The sequence below is a fragment of the Ailuropoda melanoleuca genome, chromosome 12, assembly GCF_002007445.2.
Source record: "Ailuropoda melanoleuca isolate Jingjing chromosome 12, ASM200744v2, whole genome shotgun sequence".
Lineage (NCBI taxonomy): Eukaryota > Metazoa > Chordata > Mammalia > Carnivora > Ursidae > Ailuropoda > Ailuropoda melanoleuca.
The window spans coordinates 35,262,423-35,280,617 of record NC_048229.1 but is presented as its reverse complement, the minus strand read 5'-3'; the positions used below and the strand labels follow the sequence as shown (position 1 = coordinate 35,280,617).

General features: G+C 45.6%; 1 long non-coding RNA gene across 1 annotated transcript; it reads right to left on the bottom strand.

Moving 5' to 3' along the window:
* Positions 1–2,171: 2,171 nt before the first annotated feature.
* On the bottom strand, positions 2,172–6,017 carry LOC105239620. The gene is made up of 3 exons (XR_002143670.2): positions 5,959–6,017; positions 3,676–4,029; positions 2,172–3,597 (listed from the first exon to the last, which is right to left on the bottom strand). It is a non-coding gene; the product is annotated as an uncharacterized LOC105239620 (long non-coding RNA).
* Positions 6,018–18,195: the final 12,178 nt, after the last annotated feature.

Sequence of the window (18,195 nt, the reverse complement as noted above, 5' to 3'; positions counted from 1 at the left end):
GCAGTCGTTCATGTATGTGTTGGGACACTCCTTTGGTGCCTTCTCAGGTAGAGCCCTTGGCCACCTCCTCCCCGCTGAGCCCGGCAGCAGAGGCCCAGTGGTTGGTGAGTTACAAAGTCCTGACTTGAATCCTGAGCAGACTCAAGCTCTTAATCCTTTCTCTGTGTTGTTCAAATTACCTTTTCCTAGAATGTCCTGTTTCTCCCAAGCCGGTGCTTTTCCTTTTTCTTCCCCCCACCCCATGTGGTGTTATTGACTCTGTAGGCACTCTTTTACGCTGGGATACCTGGTCTGATAGCATATTTGTGTCAGAGGTTCATCTCCAATCTGATAGTTATAAAAATTCAGAACAATGTAAACTCCCAGTCACGTAGTCCCTAGACCCAAAGACTCCCGTTTCCTAGAAATGTCATGTGTGTTACACTGAACTGTGTGATCGAAGGTTCTTTAAGTCATGCCCCCAGATGTGGGAGGAGGGGGCAGGGTGGGCAGGGGTAAGCCCCGTGGGCCAGGAGGACTCAGCCGTGGAAGAAAAGGAGAAAGAGAAAGACGTCTTTTCACAAAGGGGGTGAATGAGGGAAATGAGACCATTACTAAAAACAGGGAACTCTCGAAACACGGCAGTGGCTTCCCTTCTCATTCAGGGGAAAGGCCCGTGGCCTCACTGTGGCCTCACTATGGCGCACAGGCCCTGCGGGGTCCAGCTCCTGCTTCCTGTCTGCCTTACACCTGCTTGCACGCTGCCCTCTGCCCGTTCCTCTCCAGCCAGGCCGGCCTCCTCAGCGATCCACGCCAACAGAGGCCCGTTCCCTCCTCAGGACCTTTGCACTCACTGTTCTCTCTGCCTGGAATGCCCATCCCGCAGCTATTCCCAGTGTCACCCGCATTTCTGCAGTGTTTGCTGCGCACTAAGGACAGTTATAAGCAATTTATACCATTAACTCCATGAACCGCTTTCTCCATGAAGTCTTCCCAGACCATCCTGGTTGGACATCCCTCACCCCTGCACAACACACCCCTTGACACTTTTATCCTTCCCTACTTCATTTGTTTTTTTACACTTCCCTACCATGTTTTGACAGTGCAGCTACAGTGTCTTATAGTTAGCTCTGCCCTGTCTGTCACCTGTACCTCCCGCTCCCCACTAACTTGTCAGTTCGTCGGGGGCAGAGATTGTGTCTGTCTCGATCGCGGCTGTGTCCCTAGTACCGGGGGCCGTGATGGGCATTCAGTCGGCGCTCTGCAAATATTCGTGGAACAGATGTATGGAGTTCTTGAGTTTGGAGTGCCGTCCACGCATCATGTCATTTCATCCTCACATCTAATTCTGTGAAGTGGAAGGTCTTAGTATTGGACCCATTTTACAGATGGGGAAGTGGAGCTTTTGAGAGGTGAAGTCATTTTCCTGAGAATGCACAGCCTGTGGCAGGGGGCCATCTGGCTCTGGGAGCAACACGGTTTTTAACCACCTAGATGTTACTGCTCTTGTTGAGGGGACAGTGGAGGGGGTGGTATTTCAGCCACGGGACAGAACCCGCAAATGCACAGGCAGGGCAGGCTGCGTGGCGGGTGCCCCGGAAGTACCCAGCCTCTCCGAGGTGGGTTGAAATTCACCTTGCTCACCCTTCCTCTCCCTGTCAATGGTTTCTGGGAGGAATTACCATGAAACTCGAAATGAGGGTTTTAGGGAACAAATTGGGTTTGAGATTTCTTGCCAGCATACAACGGATGGGAGTGATTCTTCCCAGGAGGCTTGACTTCCAATTATTTTGGTATTTTTACAAAATTGAACTAAAATTCTCATACTGTAAAACTAGCCATTTTAAAGTATGTAATTCAGGGGCGCCTGAGTGGCTCAGTTGGTTAAGTGTCTGCCTTCAGCTCAGGTCATGATCTCAGGGTCCTGGGGTTGAGTCCCGCATCAGGCTCCCTGTTCAGCGCGGAGTCTGCTTCTTCCTCTGCCTCTGCCCCTCCCCCCACTCGTGTTCTCCCCCTCTCTCTGGTAAAATAAATAAAATCTTAAAAAAAAATAAAGTGCACAATTCAGTAGCATTTCATACATTCCCTGTGTTGTGCAGTCACCATCTCTGTCTTGTTCCAGAACATTTACATCACCCCAAAGCACACTCATATCCTTGAGGCAGTGACTACCCATTTCTCCCTCCCACAGTGCCTGGTAACCACCAGTCTGCTTTCTATCTGTGTGTGGGTCATCTGTTCTGGGCATTCCATGAAGATGGGATCGAGCAGCATGTGACCTTTTGTGTCTGGTTTCTTTCACTTGGCACCACGTTTTCATCCACAGCATGGCACGGATCAGTACTGCGTTCCTTTTTCATGACTGTATAATATTCTGCTGTATAGAGATACTATGCCTGGCTTATCGAGTCATCTGGTGATGGGCATCTGGGTTGTTTGGTGTTATTTTTTTTAAATATCATAAATAGTACACAGACTCAGTCTTGCTGGAGGAATTCAAAGAATACCAACTCAGGTAGAATCAAAAGTGAGTTTCCCTTGTCAAGATCCCCCACTGTGAGCCTCTTTCTCCTTAGTTCCAGGAAGCAGTAATCATCCCATGAGGATTTTCCTCTTAGGACCCCCGAACAAGGGGACACTGCATTTTGTGGATAAAAGTGCCAACAGTAAAGCAAAGGCCGACACTTCCCGGCCACTCACCATGACCCGGGCACTGTCCTGAGCTTTGTCCACATATTAGCACATTTAATTGTCACAGCGATAACACGGCGCTCTCCTTGTTTCTTGTGATTCCATCGCTGCCCGCCGCTCGGACGCCACCTCCTGCCACCCTGCTCCCTACCTCCTTCCCTCCATTCTTCATGCACGCCGACTGCATGCCTGCGTCCGGGCCTTTGCGCTGGCTGTGCCCTCTCCAGCTGTGCCGAGCTCCCTCTCCCTCTTCTTCCTGCGTCTGCTGGTCACCTCCTCCCAGTGGACTTCTCTGACCACCTGATCAAAAGCATCCTCTCTTCTCCCTCACCCCCCATCCTCCATCCCTTCACTCTGCTGGGTTGTTCTCCCCTGCTATTCTTTCCACCTGACAATCTGTCCGAGATCTCCTCGGTTTTGAAGCATCTGCCCCACCTGCATGTCAGTTCCGTGAGGGCGTTGTCTCCTGCTCCTCACACGGAGCTGTAGGAACGCCATAAATGTTCGGCTCCTGAATGGTGGGTGAGACAGTTCTGTTGGGTTCGAGTCACCACCATCCCATTTTACAGATGAATCTGAAGTCAACTCCGCTGACAAATGCTGGGGATGGGCTTCGCATCCAAGCAGCTGGGCTTGGATTTGCCCAGGGGTCTGCAGGTTTCCCGTGGCAGGCTCTTCCGCCACAGAAGTGCTGTGTAACAAGCCGCCCCCATGCGCAGTGGCTTTTATTTGAGCTGATGACTTTGCCAGTGGGCGGTTTGAACAGGGCTGGCTGGCTGACTCTCCCGGGCTTGGCTGTGTTTGCTCCTAGGTCTAGGGGTCAGCTGTGCACCGATCCAGCTCAGTGTTGGCCCGGGGTGGCTGGGAGACTTTGGTTTCTCTGCAAGCATCTGCCTCCTTCCAGTAGGCTAGCCTGGGCTCGTCCTCCTGCGGGTGCAAAAGGACAAGTGGAAACGTGCAAGGCCCCTCAGATGAGACCCAGGCTTGAAACCAACGCTTTCTTACCTGCACCTCATTCTGTCGGTGAAAGCAAGGCACACGGCCAGGCCTCCCAGGGGGAAGGACAAGGCAATCTCCTGAGCTCCCATCAGCTCACAGTTCTTGGCTTCTGCTCCTGGGCAGGAGAGGCAGGGGGCCTTTTGAGAGAGGACCCCGGGGATCTCCCATGCAGGGCTTCTTCGAAGGGAACCCTCAGGCCCAGAGTGGACAGGGCTCGTGTGGTGGAAGGGAACGGGGCAGGAGAGGGTGGCTCAGCAGAGAAGCTCCTGTGTTGGCCTTTCTCATTTGGGTGTGGTTGTCTGCAGGAGGCTGGCCGGAAGCTTTGACAGCATCCATGTTTGCTGGTTGATGAGTGAGTGCCTTGACATTATTTAATTGTAATTAGTCACTGCATTGCCTGTTTTTTTGTTTTAAAAGATATTATTTTATTTTTTTAAAGTCATCTCTACACCCAACGTGGGGCTCAAACTCACAACCCTGAGATCAAGAGTCACATGCTCTTCTGACTGAGCCCACCAGGTGCCCCCCCCACCGGGGGTTTTTAACCTATATTAGTTCATTTAGATCTACCAAATGTACATCAATCTAGATTTTTCTTAATTTTTGTCTTTAGCTCAATGAAGTATTTTTTTTTAAAGATTTTATTTATTTATTCGACAGAGATAGAGACAGCCAGCGAGAGAGGGAACACAGGCAGGGGGAGCGGGAGAGGAAGAAGCAGGCTCATATCAGAGGAGCCTGATGTGGGGCTCGATCCCGTAACGCCGGGATCACGCCCTGAGCCGAAGGCAGACGCTTAACCGCTGTGCCACCCAGGCGCCCCAGTCAATGAAGTATTTGTAAATAAAGTTGCAGGCGAGGGTTTCGTGCATCCCAAGATCTGTTTTTGTTTTTGTTTTTTTTTTGAGTCATCTCTACACCCATCGTGGGGTGTAGACAATGTGGGGTTCGAACCCACAGCCCCAAGATCAAGAGTTTCGTGCTCCACGACTGAGCCAGCCAGGCGCNGGCCCCCCCCCCCCCCCCCCAGATCTTCTGAGTTCATTTCAACACATTTCCTCCTAGTCCTTATGTAAGCTTCAGGCCTCACAGACCTGTATCCCCGCCTGGTTCTTGCACGTGACAAGAGGAGGCCACTTAATTGTCACAGCCAGAACGGCGATTATCTCCAGTTTACAAGTAAGAGAAACTTAGTGGTTTGCACAAGCCAGTTTCCCAGGACTTCTGCTGCTTGTAAAAATAATTGGACCCAGATAGTTCTAGAACCTCCGGGGGCAAAGGGAGGCGGGCTGGGCTGTCAGCAGCAGATTAGAGACAGCTGTCCTGGCGCGGGGGCCTGTCTGTGTAGCGCGCAGACCGGACCTGTCATTCTTACAGTAACCCTGGGTGTGGGTGTCTCCTGGTTCCTAGTTTCCTGGAGTGGCCTCCCCGTCCTCAGGGCTCACAGCCTTTGAGAGGCTCATGCCTTTTACAACAGCGAAGCTTTTACAGCCGATCCAGCAAACCCAAACCCTGACTACCACCTTTGGAAGATGTTATTGTTCCTCATGATGCATTTGGAGTGTTCATTAATTTCCCTGTGTTTTACCAATCAGAACTCAGTTTCTCTGGTTCTTGGTCTGGGAACACAGGGAGACAACCAGTACATCCTGGCCACTCAGGGATGATACTGTGGCCCACAGCTAAGGTCCTGGTTCAAGTGTTGGGCTTTTGCAATGTCGAAGTTACTCCTGACTCCCCCACCTGCACCGCCGTGCCCTCCACTGTGTCCCCTGAGGGCTTCCCCAGCACTGACCATCAGACAAGGAATAAGTGTCCTGCCACCCAGCTTGGAGCTGGAAGGGACACCCTCAGCCTATGCCCACCAACCTCCTGGGAAGGCTGCCCCTTTGTTGGGCCAACCCAAGGATTAGGAAGTGCTTCCGGACAGGCTCTTGAGGCCGCTGGCCCCTTGCAGTTTGGGACCCGAGTGTTCCACATGTCCCAGCTGTGAGGGGACAAGCTTGCTGCTCCCAGGCTACGTCCACTTGTGACTTTCCATGTCTCTTACTCCTATCATAGAGCCAGACTGCTTGGGTTCAAATCCTCGTCTGCACTAGCAAGCATGCCTTGGCGTCTTATTTAGATGTCCTGTGCCTCGGTTTCCCCATCTGTACAATGGGGATAATTAAAGCACTGACTCAGAGTGTTGCTGTGAGAATGAGCTCAGTTGACACATGGACAGTGCTTCAACCCCTCTGTGCTCATAGACACCCCCAAATACCGACTGTTTATATTATATGTACTTACAGCGGGGCGGGGAGTGGGGGGGGGAAGGATCAGAGTCTTCCAGATGCTCCTGCCTGCTGTGAGCACTGAGAAGGGCAGATTCAGCGCCCGAGGTGGCTGTGCAGGAAATGATGAGTGCACTTACTTATCCATTCTGCTGCTGACAGGCATTTGGGTCACTTCCAGTGTTTGGCAATGACAGATAGTGCTGCTAGGAACATTCTTGTCGAGGTCATGGACATACCCGTGTATTTCTGTCGAGTATGTAGGCAGAAGTGGCAGTGCGGGGTCCGAGGGTATGCAAGTGTTCTGCTGACGTGGTCATGTGTACTTACTGAATGTTGAACCATGAGATTGGGGGTCCTATCTGTTTATTTGTTCATTTATTTTATTATTTATTTGAGAGAGAGCATGAGCAGTGGGGAGGGGCGGAGGAAGAAGCAGGCTCCCCACTGAGCAGGGAGCCTGATGGGGAACTTGATCCCAGAACCCAGAGATCATGACCTGAGCCTAAGGCAGACACTCCACTCACTGAGCCACCCAGGCACCCCTGCCTGTCTGTCCTGTTTAAATAAATGAAGGAAATTAAGATGTACAACTGATATGGGAAACAAAGGCAGAAGGAAATGTAAATGAAATTAAATGTCCTTACAGCCTGCAGCCTGTTGGCAAATACTTGAGGCAGGCAGAGTATGATGTTCTCCCCTCCTGGAAACTCCCGGCTGTCTTAATGTTAATGGTTTGTTAGAGGGAAAAACAGGGAGGAAAAGGGAAAGAAAAAACAGAAAAGGAAAAGGGAGGTTTTGAAAGGATTTTCATATGTTAAAGAAAGTATACCCGAGGACTTGCCATTGTCAAGTTAAGGTTGTATTTCCCTCTAGCAAGACAGTAACATGAAGATAGTTGCGAACTTCCTGGGGGAACGTTATACTCTGCCCAGTTCAAGTATCTGTCAATGGGCCGCAGGTTATAAGGACATTTAATTGTATCTCCATTTCCTTCTGCAAGCTAGGTTATTGATAGAAATGTTTTGTTCTTGCAGATCGTGAAGACATTTGGAAATTGAGGGAGACTCAGGTCCTGCAGGGTTGTGATCTTTGTAAGTTGAATGTTTGTTTTTCCTTTCCTTAGCTTTAGGGCAGCCAGGAGTGCCTGAGGAATGTCACATAGATCCCATGGGGGGGGGGTTATGGGGTGTCAGCTTCTTCTTCTTCTTTTTTTTTTTTTGTTAAAGATTTTATTTATTTGACAGAGAGAGACAGCAAGAGAGGGAACACAAGCAAGGGGAGTGTGAGAGGGAGAAGCAGGGCCGAGCAGGGAGCCTGATGCGGGGCTCAATCCCAGGACCCTGGGATCATGACCTGAGCCAAAGTCAGACGCTTGATGGCTGAGCCACCCAGGAGCCCCAGGGTGTCAGTTTCTGCTTTGTCCTCGGCTTGCCTTCTGTTTCCTTAACAATGGCTCTCTTTCTGGGGCAGGTCCCCTATCTAAGTTCTTTTTAGTCCATTGAGTTGGGGGGGGTGGTTACAGAGCTTTTCCTGAATCTGCTGGGTTTCGATTGCCTTTTTTTTTTTAAGATTTTATTTATTTATTTGAGAGACAGTGCATGCATAAGCGGTGGGGAGGGGCAGAGGGAGAAGGAGAGAGAGAATCTCAAGCAGACTCTTCGCTCTTGGGAGTCCGAAGAGGGGCTGGATCCCACGACCCTGAGATCATGACCTGAGCAGAAACCAAGAGTCAGACACTCAAAGGACTGAGCCCTCCAGGCGCCTCTCGATTGCTTTTTAACTCAAAAAGTCTTCAGGCCAAAGTGGTGCATCTTGGGGCAGCCCGCCTTGGCCCCTTACGGCTCTAGGGGAGAATCCCCTCCTTGAGTTTTCCAGTGTCCAGAGGCTGCCCGCATTCCTTGGCTCTTCGCCATGTTACTCTGACACCTGCTTCTGTTCTCGCTTCTGCTTCTGTGGCTCTCATCCTCCTGCGTCCGTGCTGTAGGGACCCAGGTGATTACCTTGGATCTTGCCTGGTAATCCAGGATAATAACCCCCCCATCTCAAGGTACTTAAGAGGTCACTACAAGGTCACTTTTGCCATGTAAGGTAACATATTCACGGGTCCGGGGATGAGGCTGTAGAAATCTTTGAAGGGGGGGACCGTTATTCTGCCTCCAGCATTGAGGTACAGCGTTCTGAAAGCTACAGAAAGACTGGCGAAACCCTCTGGGCCATCAGGTTCTAGAAAACATAGAAGATTCTAGAAAAGAATAAAGAAGCCAGAACAGGCTCTTTTCATCTCCAGCTCATCAGGCTTCTAATACCTGCTTGGCTTCCCGAAGAAGTGAGATGCCAGGTGTTCCCCTTTTGGTCACGGACATTTCCTCTCTTAGTATTAACTCAGATAATGACATTGAGTTCTTCTGGGCCAGGTGATGTTCTGAGAGTTTCCTGAGGGTGAACTCATTTTGCACTAACAACCACAGCACCAACAACAACAACCATGCCACAAGGTATGTACTCTTATTATTTCCACTGTACATATGTGGAAACTGAGGCATAGAGAAGTTAAGGAACATTCCCAAGGTCACACAGCTAGGAAATGGCAGAACTGGGATTCAAGTCTTTGCCTTAAAAGGGCCACACTCTTCTGTAGTGTGAGGCCGGCGTCATTACCCAGCATTTTTAGTTGGGGCGGGCGGCAGTCAGTCCATGCCCAGGAGCACACAACCCTTCTCTTCCTGGGACATTCCAGAGTTTTCCCAGAGGACTGGGAAGACTTGAGAGAGGGGAGGGTGCCACCTTGTGGTGAGAGAGGGAGACTGAGAACCTGGCCCCCTTCTCCATGTGTACATTCCACAGGGCCAGCCCCACATTCTGGTATTTCAGGTCTTGAAAGTGCTGACACACCAGTCTTAGATTGTATTTTTTTTTTAATTTTAAAAAATTTTAACCTTTTTATTGGGGTATAACTTAGAGCACAAAACTTTGGTGCACAGCTCAATGAATTTATATGTGTATATATATATGTACTTATATATTTGTATGTATATGTAACAACCACTTAGGTCAAGATATAGAATATTCTAACGTTCTAGAAGGTTCTCTTGTTCCCCCACTTCTAGTCACTACCATCCAGAGCTAACCACTTTCTGATTTCTCTCGCCACGAGTTAGGTTTGCCCGTTCCTGATATTTATAGAAAAGCAATCATACAATTATGTACTCTGCTGTCATTGACTTCTTTCACTCGGCATTATGTCATAAGAGTCCATCACAGTGTTACATGTGGCAGGATCGTTACTTTTAAAAATCGCTGTAAAGATTTCATTTTATGAACATACCACATTTATTTCCCAAGTCTATTGTTGGTGGACACTTGGGCTGTTTCTAGTTTTGATCTTTTATGAATAGAGCTGCCAGGAACATGCTTGTATGTGGATATATGCAATCACTTTTCTTGGGTAATTACGCAGATGTGGAATTGGTAGGTCACAAGGGATGCATATGTATAGTCTTAGCAGGTACTGCCAGACGTTTTTTCCAAAGTGCATACTGGTATTTTTGACTCCATGATATAATTATTTTCAGTATTTTTAAAAAGTCAGAAATTGGAGTCATTTGTCTGGAGACACATGCAGAAAATCAAGCACTGCATTGAAAGTTTGTCCTGAACAAAGTTTGCTTGCTCATTTCTATTTTCTTCCGTTGTTTATAAAGCTGCCAAAGTAACTTATTGTTTAGTTTGCATTTTTGGGTTCCTAGGAAGAGAAATTGAACATTATTTCCATTCTCCCAGCACACCGGATGACTTCCGGATAATGACATTGTCCAAGGGCCTGGATCCATTGGCGGTGTTCAACCCAGAGGCACCCTTCGCAGATGCTGCCCCACGGTGCATCATTTACATAGACTGCTGGGCTAAGACCCTACTTCTCTTCCCTTAGGACAATTTTTTAAAAATCAAGACTTTCTTTCCTAATTGTCTCATTTGGACCTAACACCTACGTTTGAACCCTGGAGGCATAGTGCGGTGGCTGAGGGCACTGTATGGAAAACAATAGTGACCAAAGTCATAGAATGAATAGTTACTGGGCACCTGTTCTGTTCCAGGCACTGTTCTAGTCACTGGGGCTACAGGAGGGAATAACAGACCGAAATCCCTGCTCTTGTGGGGCTTATTTTCTAAGGAGGGAGACAGGACTATAAACAAGTATGACATATGATGGTGATAAGTACAAAGGAGAGAAAAAAGGTGGGGAAGAGGGAATGCCTGGGTGGGGAGGGGATGGCTGCAGTTGTAATGGGGGCAGTCAGAGAAGGCTTCATTGAGAAGGGGACATTTGTGTAAAGACCTGAAAGAGGTGGCACCTTACATCAGAAGGAACGGTAAGTGCAAATGTCCTGAGGTGGGGAGTGTGCCTGATGCATTGGTGAAACAGGAAGGAGGCTGGTGTGACCGGAGTGACCCAAAGAATGTGTTTTAGGAGATGGGGTCAGAGAGATCAAAGAGTGGGACAGAGAGTGTAGGACCTTGTAGGCCATTGTAAGAACTTTCACTTTGAGTGTGATGGAGAGCCAGTGCAAGGTTTTGAGAAGAGCTTTCAGACTTATTTTAAAAAAGGATCACTCTGACTGCAGTGTTGAAAATAGGATGGTGATCAGGGAGGGCAAAGGCTGAAGCATTGAACCATTGGCTACTGCAGTAATCAAGGTGGGAAGCATGGTGTTTGGACAGGGAAGTGGCAGTGGAGCTAAATGAGAGATGGTCAGATTCCAGAGGAATTTGAGTATCTGTAGGATATGCTAGTGAATTGGATATAGCACAAGAGAGGAAGACAGGATGATTAAGCATAACTCCAATGTTGTGGTCTGAGTAACACACTTAAAAAAAACCCCTTTTATTATGGGCAATTTCAAACATGTACGTAAGTAGACAAAAATAGTGTAGGAAACCCCAGGTAGCTACCAACAGGCTTCAGTAATTATCATCTAATGGCCAATTTCATTTTTTCTATGCCCCACCCATTCTCTGCCCCATACTTTATTGAAGCACATCTCAGTCTTACTTAAATTTAATATGTAAATCCTTCCGGGGGCGCCTGGGGGGCTCAGTTGGTTCAACGTCTCCCTTCCGCTCAGGTCGTGATCTCTGCGTGCGGGGATCCACGTGGGTGGGGCTCCCTGTGCAGTGGAGAGTCTGCTTCTCCCTCTCTCTCTGCCCCTCCCCACTACCCCCTGCTTGTGCGCTCTCTTTCTCAAATAAATAAATAAAATCTTTAAAAATTATGTATATCCTGCAGTATATTTCTTCGAGGAGATAAGCCTCCCCTTTTCTTACTACGTATGACACAAAAAGATTTATTATTTACCTGTTAACAGTTGACTGTCTAACAGAGACCACCAGAATCTCAGTGGTGCCACAAAAGGGAAAATCAAGGAAGGCTATTTGAGGCAGGCTCTTCATAGCAAGAAACTGGCCAGAACTAGGCCAGGTTTGTGACACAATAGTTTAGGATTGGTGAACACGAGAGAAAGAGGGTCTTGAAACAGTCTTGATAAGCAAGCTGTTGTCTGATAAGTGAGCTTTTACAGATTTTTCCTTCCAGGTAAGGCTTTCTTGGAACAAACCATCGCCATGTTGAAATACATGGTTTCAGTTCTTACTTCAAATAGAATTTTAAAAACCTAATACAGTTGAATAGCCACTCGATTAATAGATTTCCTTTCTTGTCTCATAAAAATATTTTTTGGTTTTTCAAGTCAGCTTCCAAGGTCCATACATTGCACTTCGTTTTCTGTGTTTAAGTCTCTTTTAAGTTATAGCTTCGCCTCTTTTCTTTTTTCTCCAAATGTAATTTTTGATAAAGCCAGGTCATTGTCTTACAGTGTTCCCACAGCCTGGATTTTGCTGACTGTACACATGTGGTGTCATTTAACATGTTCCTTTGCCCATGAATTCCCTTTAATTTGGTAGTTAAAACTGTTGATCAGGGGCACCTGAGTGGCTCAGCTGTTAAGCATCTGCCTTTGGCTCAGGTCATGATCCCAGGGTCCTGGGATCGAGCCCCGCATCAGGCTTCCTGCTCTGTGGGGAGTGCTTCTCCCTCTCACACTCCCCTTGCTTGTGTTCCCTCTCTTGCTGTCTCTCTCTGTCAAATAAATAAATAAATAAAATCTTAAAAAAAAAGAGAACTGTTGATCAAAGCTTTAAAAACCATGGCAAACAGTGGGAAGATGGAAGAATTAGAAGCACCAAGAATCTGTCCCTCCATCTAGACTACACTTGCTTTGGCAGAATCTGTCTGATACAACTATTTTGGAACTCTGGAGTCTGTTGAAGACTTTCAGTTTCCAGGGGAAGGCTTGGATGGTAGATTGTAGTTAATTTTGGTTCTTTTTTTTTTTTTTAAAGATTTTATTTACTTTGAGAGAGAGAGAGGGAGGGAGGGAGGGAGAGAAAGAGAAAGAACATGAACAGGGGGAGGAGCAGATGGAGAGGGAGAAGCAGACTCCCTCCTGAGCAGGGAACCTGATGTGGGGCTTGATCCCAGGACCCTGAGATCATGACCTGTGCTGAAGGCAGACGCTTAGCCAACTGAGCCACCCAGGTGCCCCTAATTTTGGTTCTTAATATAGTAGCAGCTACCCATCCACCACCCCAGCCACGTGATAGGCTGTCGTGCTTGTATTCCTGGAGCAACTTGCATGCAGCTGTGGGAGCCAGTATGGGCAATAAGGATGCTATTCTCCAGATGTTGGGGATCTGTGCTCTGATTGCTGATTACTGCTTCTGAACACAGAGGTGCAGCCAAGAGGTGGACAGTCATGGTTATTGCACCTCCCCCTTTGTTGCAAGCCCCTTTCTCTCCAGCTGAAGTGACTTCCAGGGGATGTAAAGGACTGGCACCTTTTCTCCTCCCTTCACTTTTGCTTTTTCACCTTTGGGAGCTAGACATTAAAGACTAGGATATTCAAGAAATAACTACATATATGGGGAATATTAGAAAGTGACTGTGCATGCCCACAGAAAGCCTGAGAAAAGACCTAAGAAGACCTTAAGTTTGGGGCACCTGGGTGGCTCAGTCAGTTAAGTATCCAACTCTTTTTTTTTTCAAGATTTTATTTATTTGACAGAGAGAGAGAATGGGCAGGGGGAGCAGCAGGCAGAGGGAGAGGGAGAAGCAGGCTCCCCATTGAGCAGGGAGCCCAATGTGGGGCTCGATCCCAGAACCCTGGGATCATGACCTGAGCTGAAGGTAGATGCTTAACTGACTGAGCCACCCAGGTGCCCCAAGTGTCCAGCTCTTGATCTCAGCTCAGGTCTTGATCTCAGGATCATGAGTTCAAGCCCCGCATTGGACTTCATGCTGAGTGTGGAGCCTATTTAAAAAAGAAGAAGGGGCGCCTGGGTGGCACAGCGGTTAAGCGTCTGCCTTCGGCTCAGGGCGTGATCCCGGCGTTATGGGATTTAGCCCCACATCAGGCTCCTCTGCTATGAGCCTGCTTCTTCCTCTCCCACTCCCCTTGCTTGTGTTCCCTCTCTCGCTGGCTGTCTCTATCTCTGTCAAATAAATAAATAAAATCTTAAAAAAAATAAATAAAAAGAAGAAGAAGGAGAAGGGGAAGACTTTAAGTTTATACCTCAGGCTGATCCTCACCACAGAGATAGTGTACAACAACAATAATAATAATAACAATTATAATAATAATAGTGATAAATAAAAACAATAAAAATAACAAACCTTCAGAAAGAGGAGAATCTGATGTCCAGAGTCACCACATTATTAGATTCAAATGTCCAGTGTTGAACAAAAGAATCACAAGGCATACAAAGAAACAGGAAAATGTGACATTCAAAGAAGAAGAAAAAGGAAAAAAAAAAACCAAAAGAAACTGTCTTCAAAAAAGACCTAGTGACAGATATGTTAGACAAAGATTTTTTTTTTAAGATTTTATTTATTTATTTGACAGAGATAGAGACAGCCAGCGAGAGAGGGAACACAAGCAGGGGGAGTGGGAGAGGAAGAAGCAGGCTTCCAGCAGAGGAGCCCGATGTGGGGCTCGATCCCATAACGCCGGGATCACGCCCTGAGCCGAAGGCAGACGCTTAACCGCTGTGCCACCCAGGCGCCCCAGACAAAGATTTTAAAATAACTATCTTAAAGATGTTCAAGGAATTAAAGGAAGATGTGGAGGAAGTCAAGAAGACAGTGTGTGAACAAAATGGAAATATCAATAAAGAGATAGAAAACCTAAAAAGACACTGGAAGGAAATTCTGTAGCTGAAAAGTACAATAATTGAAATGAAAAATTCAGTAGAGGGATTCAAATACAAATTTGAGCAGGCAGAAGAAAGAATCAGAGAACTTGAATATAGGGCAATGGAGAATTTCAAGTCTGAGGGAAAATAAAGGTTGAAGAAAAGCAAACAGAACCTAAGAGACCTGTGGGATACCATCAAGTGAACCAATACTCATGTTGTGGGAGTCCCAAAAGGAGGAGTGAGAATACTTACTTGAAGAAATATTGATGGACATTTGGGTTGTTTCCAGGTTGTGGCTGAAAAATTTCCAAATTTTGTGGAAGACATGAATATAAACATCCAAGAAGCTCAACAAACTCCAAATAAAATGGACTCAGAAAGACCCACACTGAGACACATTTTAACCAAACTTTCAGAAGCCAAAGACAAAGAGAAAATCTTGACAGCAGCAAGAAAAGCAAATCATCACATACAAAGGATCCTCAATAAGATTATCGGCAGATTTCTCACTGCAAACTTTGGAGGCCAGAAGACAGAGGGCCAATATATTCAAAGTGTTAAAAAGAAAGAAACTGTCCACCAAGAATCCTATAACCAGAAAAAATTCTCTTCAAAAGTGAGGGAAAAATTAAGACAGTCCCAGATAAACAAAAGCTGAGGGGGTTTGTGACCACCAGACTTGCCCCGCAAGAAATGCTCAAGGAGTTTTACAAGGTGAAATGAAAGGACACTAGACAGTAACTCAAAGCCATATGAAGATATAAAGATCTCAATAAAAGTAAATACATGAGCAATTATTGTTTTTTAAGATTTTATTTATTTATATATTTATTTGAGAGAGAGAGAGTGCAAGTGCTCGTGAGCCAGGGGAGGGACAGGTGGTAGGGAGAGGGACAAGGGTTGCTGTATGTATCAATAGTTCATTCCTTTTTTTCTTTACTGAGTAATATTCCACTATAAAGATATATTATTATCTATTTTTTCACTGTTGATGGGCATTTGAGTTGTTTCCAGTTTGGGGCTCTTATAAATAAAGCTGTTATGAACATTTGTATAAAAATCATTGTATGGACATATGCTTTTGGTTTTTTTGGGTGAGGAGTGGTAGTACTTTGGAAAGGAAAGGTTGAATCCTGTGGTAAGTGTATGTTTAAGTTTTAAAGAAACTTCCTAAGATTGGGAACAAAGCAAACTGTCCACTCTCACTACTTTTATTCATTGCGCTAGAAATCCTAACTGGTGCAATAAGAAAAGAAAAATAAATAAATAAAAGGCCTACATATTGGAAAGGAAATAATAAAAGTGGCCCTACTTGCAGATGACATGATTGTCTAGAAAAATTCCATGGAATCTACAGAAATTCCATGGAATCTACCAAAAAAGCTGCTAGAACTAATAAATGAATTTAATAAAATTGTAGGAGATAGGTCAACATGCAAAAATCAATTGCATTTCTTCTATATACTAGCAATGAAAAATTGAAAACTGAAATTTGAAAAGTACTATTTACAATAGTTCCAAAAAAGTGAAATGAATATGAATCTAATAATATATGTATAGAATCTATATCCTGCAGACTATGAAACTAGGATTCTCATACATTGCTTGTGGTAATAAAAAATGACACAAGCCCTCTGGAAAACAGTTTCTCCATTTCTTATAAAGTTAAACAAACTCTTGCCTTATGACCCAGCAATCCTACTCCTAAGTATTTATCCTGGAGATAAAATTATACATTTATCAAAAAACTTGTACATAAATGTTTGTAGCAGTTTAATTCATTACTGCCCCAAACTAGAAACCACCCAAACATCTTCAGCAAGTTAATGGATAAACTGGAGTATGTCCATACAATGGAATGATATTTGTCCATAAAAAGGAGTAAACCATCAATACACATAACATGGATGAATCTCAGAGGCACGAATCGTGAGTGAAAGAAGCTGGTCTCAAAGGTTCCATGCTGTGTGGTTCCATTTCTATGCCATTTTCAAAAAGGCCAATGTATAGTGATAGAGAACAGCCCCGTGGTTGTCCACAACTGGGATGAGGGGAGGATGGGGCTACAAAGGAGTAGAATGAGGGAGTTTTGGGGTGAATGAACTTTTTTATTTTGATTGTGGTATTAACTTACACAAGTGATTTTGTTGTGAAAGAATTTTTTTTTTAACATAGTGCTGTGGTTTAGTAAGTGTTGCACATCCAAAGAATAGGTCTGCTGTTTTGCTTATCCATTCCCTTAGTAATAGATATTTCAGTTCCTCCAGCTCTTCACCAGAAACATACAGTGGGATTATATAAATTGTATTCCTAAAGTTCTGCACATAAAGCAAGAAACAGATTTAGTGCCCAATAAATTATTACTTTAATTAACATTAAATAATAATAAAATAACCGAAACAACTGGTTTCCTAGCTCCTGATCAAAACTGATCTCCCACTCTGACATCACTGCCCCAAACCAGGATGTGTTCACATGGCCAGTATAACACTGTTAAGGAAATAGGGAGAGGAATCTTCAAATTCTTACCTTTTTTCAGTGCCCGTCCTTCCTAAACTTCTGCCTCTCTTCTTCTCTACCCTCTAGAAACTCATTGCTTTTTTCCCCTCCACATTAGCATCAGGCTTAAGGTAGTTGGTGGTGGTCAGTTTAGTTGTTGGAGAGGAATGTGTATGTGTTTGGTGGAAATTTGGTTCACTTCAATAAGCAGTTCTGGAAGAAACTATAGCATCAGTTTCCTGGTCACATCTGTGGGTGCTGTTGTGAAGGTGGGAAGGGGAGATGGAATTTCAGGGAGGGAAGAACATGAACCAGAGTCCTGGAGAGAGCAATATGGGTGAGGATAGAGGCTAAATCTAGACAGATGAACAACTTGGTATATGCAGGATTATATTTCATTTTTACTGTTGTCTCCCCACTCTCCAATTCTTTATACCACTTCTCTTGCTCCTTGTCCCTCAGTTAGTAGGGCCATTACCTAGAAATGCAAAGAGCCAGAAATATCTTAATGTTCAGCCTTGAAGTTTCAAAGTAGACTTATGTAAAGTGCAACAGAGACAATAATTCTGAAGGCCCAACTTTTGACTTGATAGACCTGGAATTTTCAAGTTCCCTAAAAGGCCTTATGGCATGATTGTTGCAAAACAATAGATTTGAGAAGAATGTGTGGTAGTGGTCTGTGTAAGGTAGATGATAAATCCCAGAGCCTAGGCCCCATCTCTTTCCTAGTACCTAGGGAGGAAGCAATCCCCTGTGCAATGATCTTGGGGGAATTTCATCAGCTATATGGGATGACTCCATAGCCCGAGTCCTGAAGCACTGCAGTGGGACTTGACAGGTGTTGGAAGAGGCCCTGAAGTAGCTGGGAGAGGGATGGCAGAGCTGAGAGGGCCCACGTGGATGACCATCAGTGCCCAGACAGGATTGGAGGTCCCCAGTGGACGCCAGCAAGAATGGAAACCAAGTACCAGGCATCAGCAGGAACTTGGACATGAGCAGCAGAGACAAAAACTAGACAGTCACCGCCTTCCCACCAGTCCTGTGGCCAAGGCCTGGGCAAGGAGAGTGGAAAGGGAGAAAGCCCAGAGGTGGCTGAGTTTATTCAAACTGGTTAAGTTTCTTCCTACCACTGGGTCAGATGAGGGATTGCTATAACCAAAGTATCATAAAAATAAACAATATATTAAGATACTTTTATATTATATATATTTTATGTTAATACATTATTATATTTGAGTTTGTGGCCTGAGAAGTTTGCCCATGCTGCCTGAAGTTCTTTGGCATATGATACATATAATTTTTAAAATACCAAAACAATCCACAGGCCAAATTTTGGAAAATTGTGTCATTCTTCTGTTCACTCAGGGATTTCTTCTGTAACTCTTCAGTGCCTCAGAAAGCCATTGTCCTATGGGAAACATGTACTTGGTTTTTTTGTTTTTGCCCTAGATGGCGTTTACCAGTCATGGTTCTGAATGCTTATTTCAGAAACTTACACGCCCCT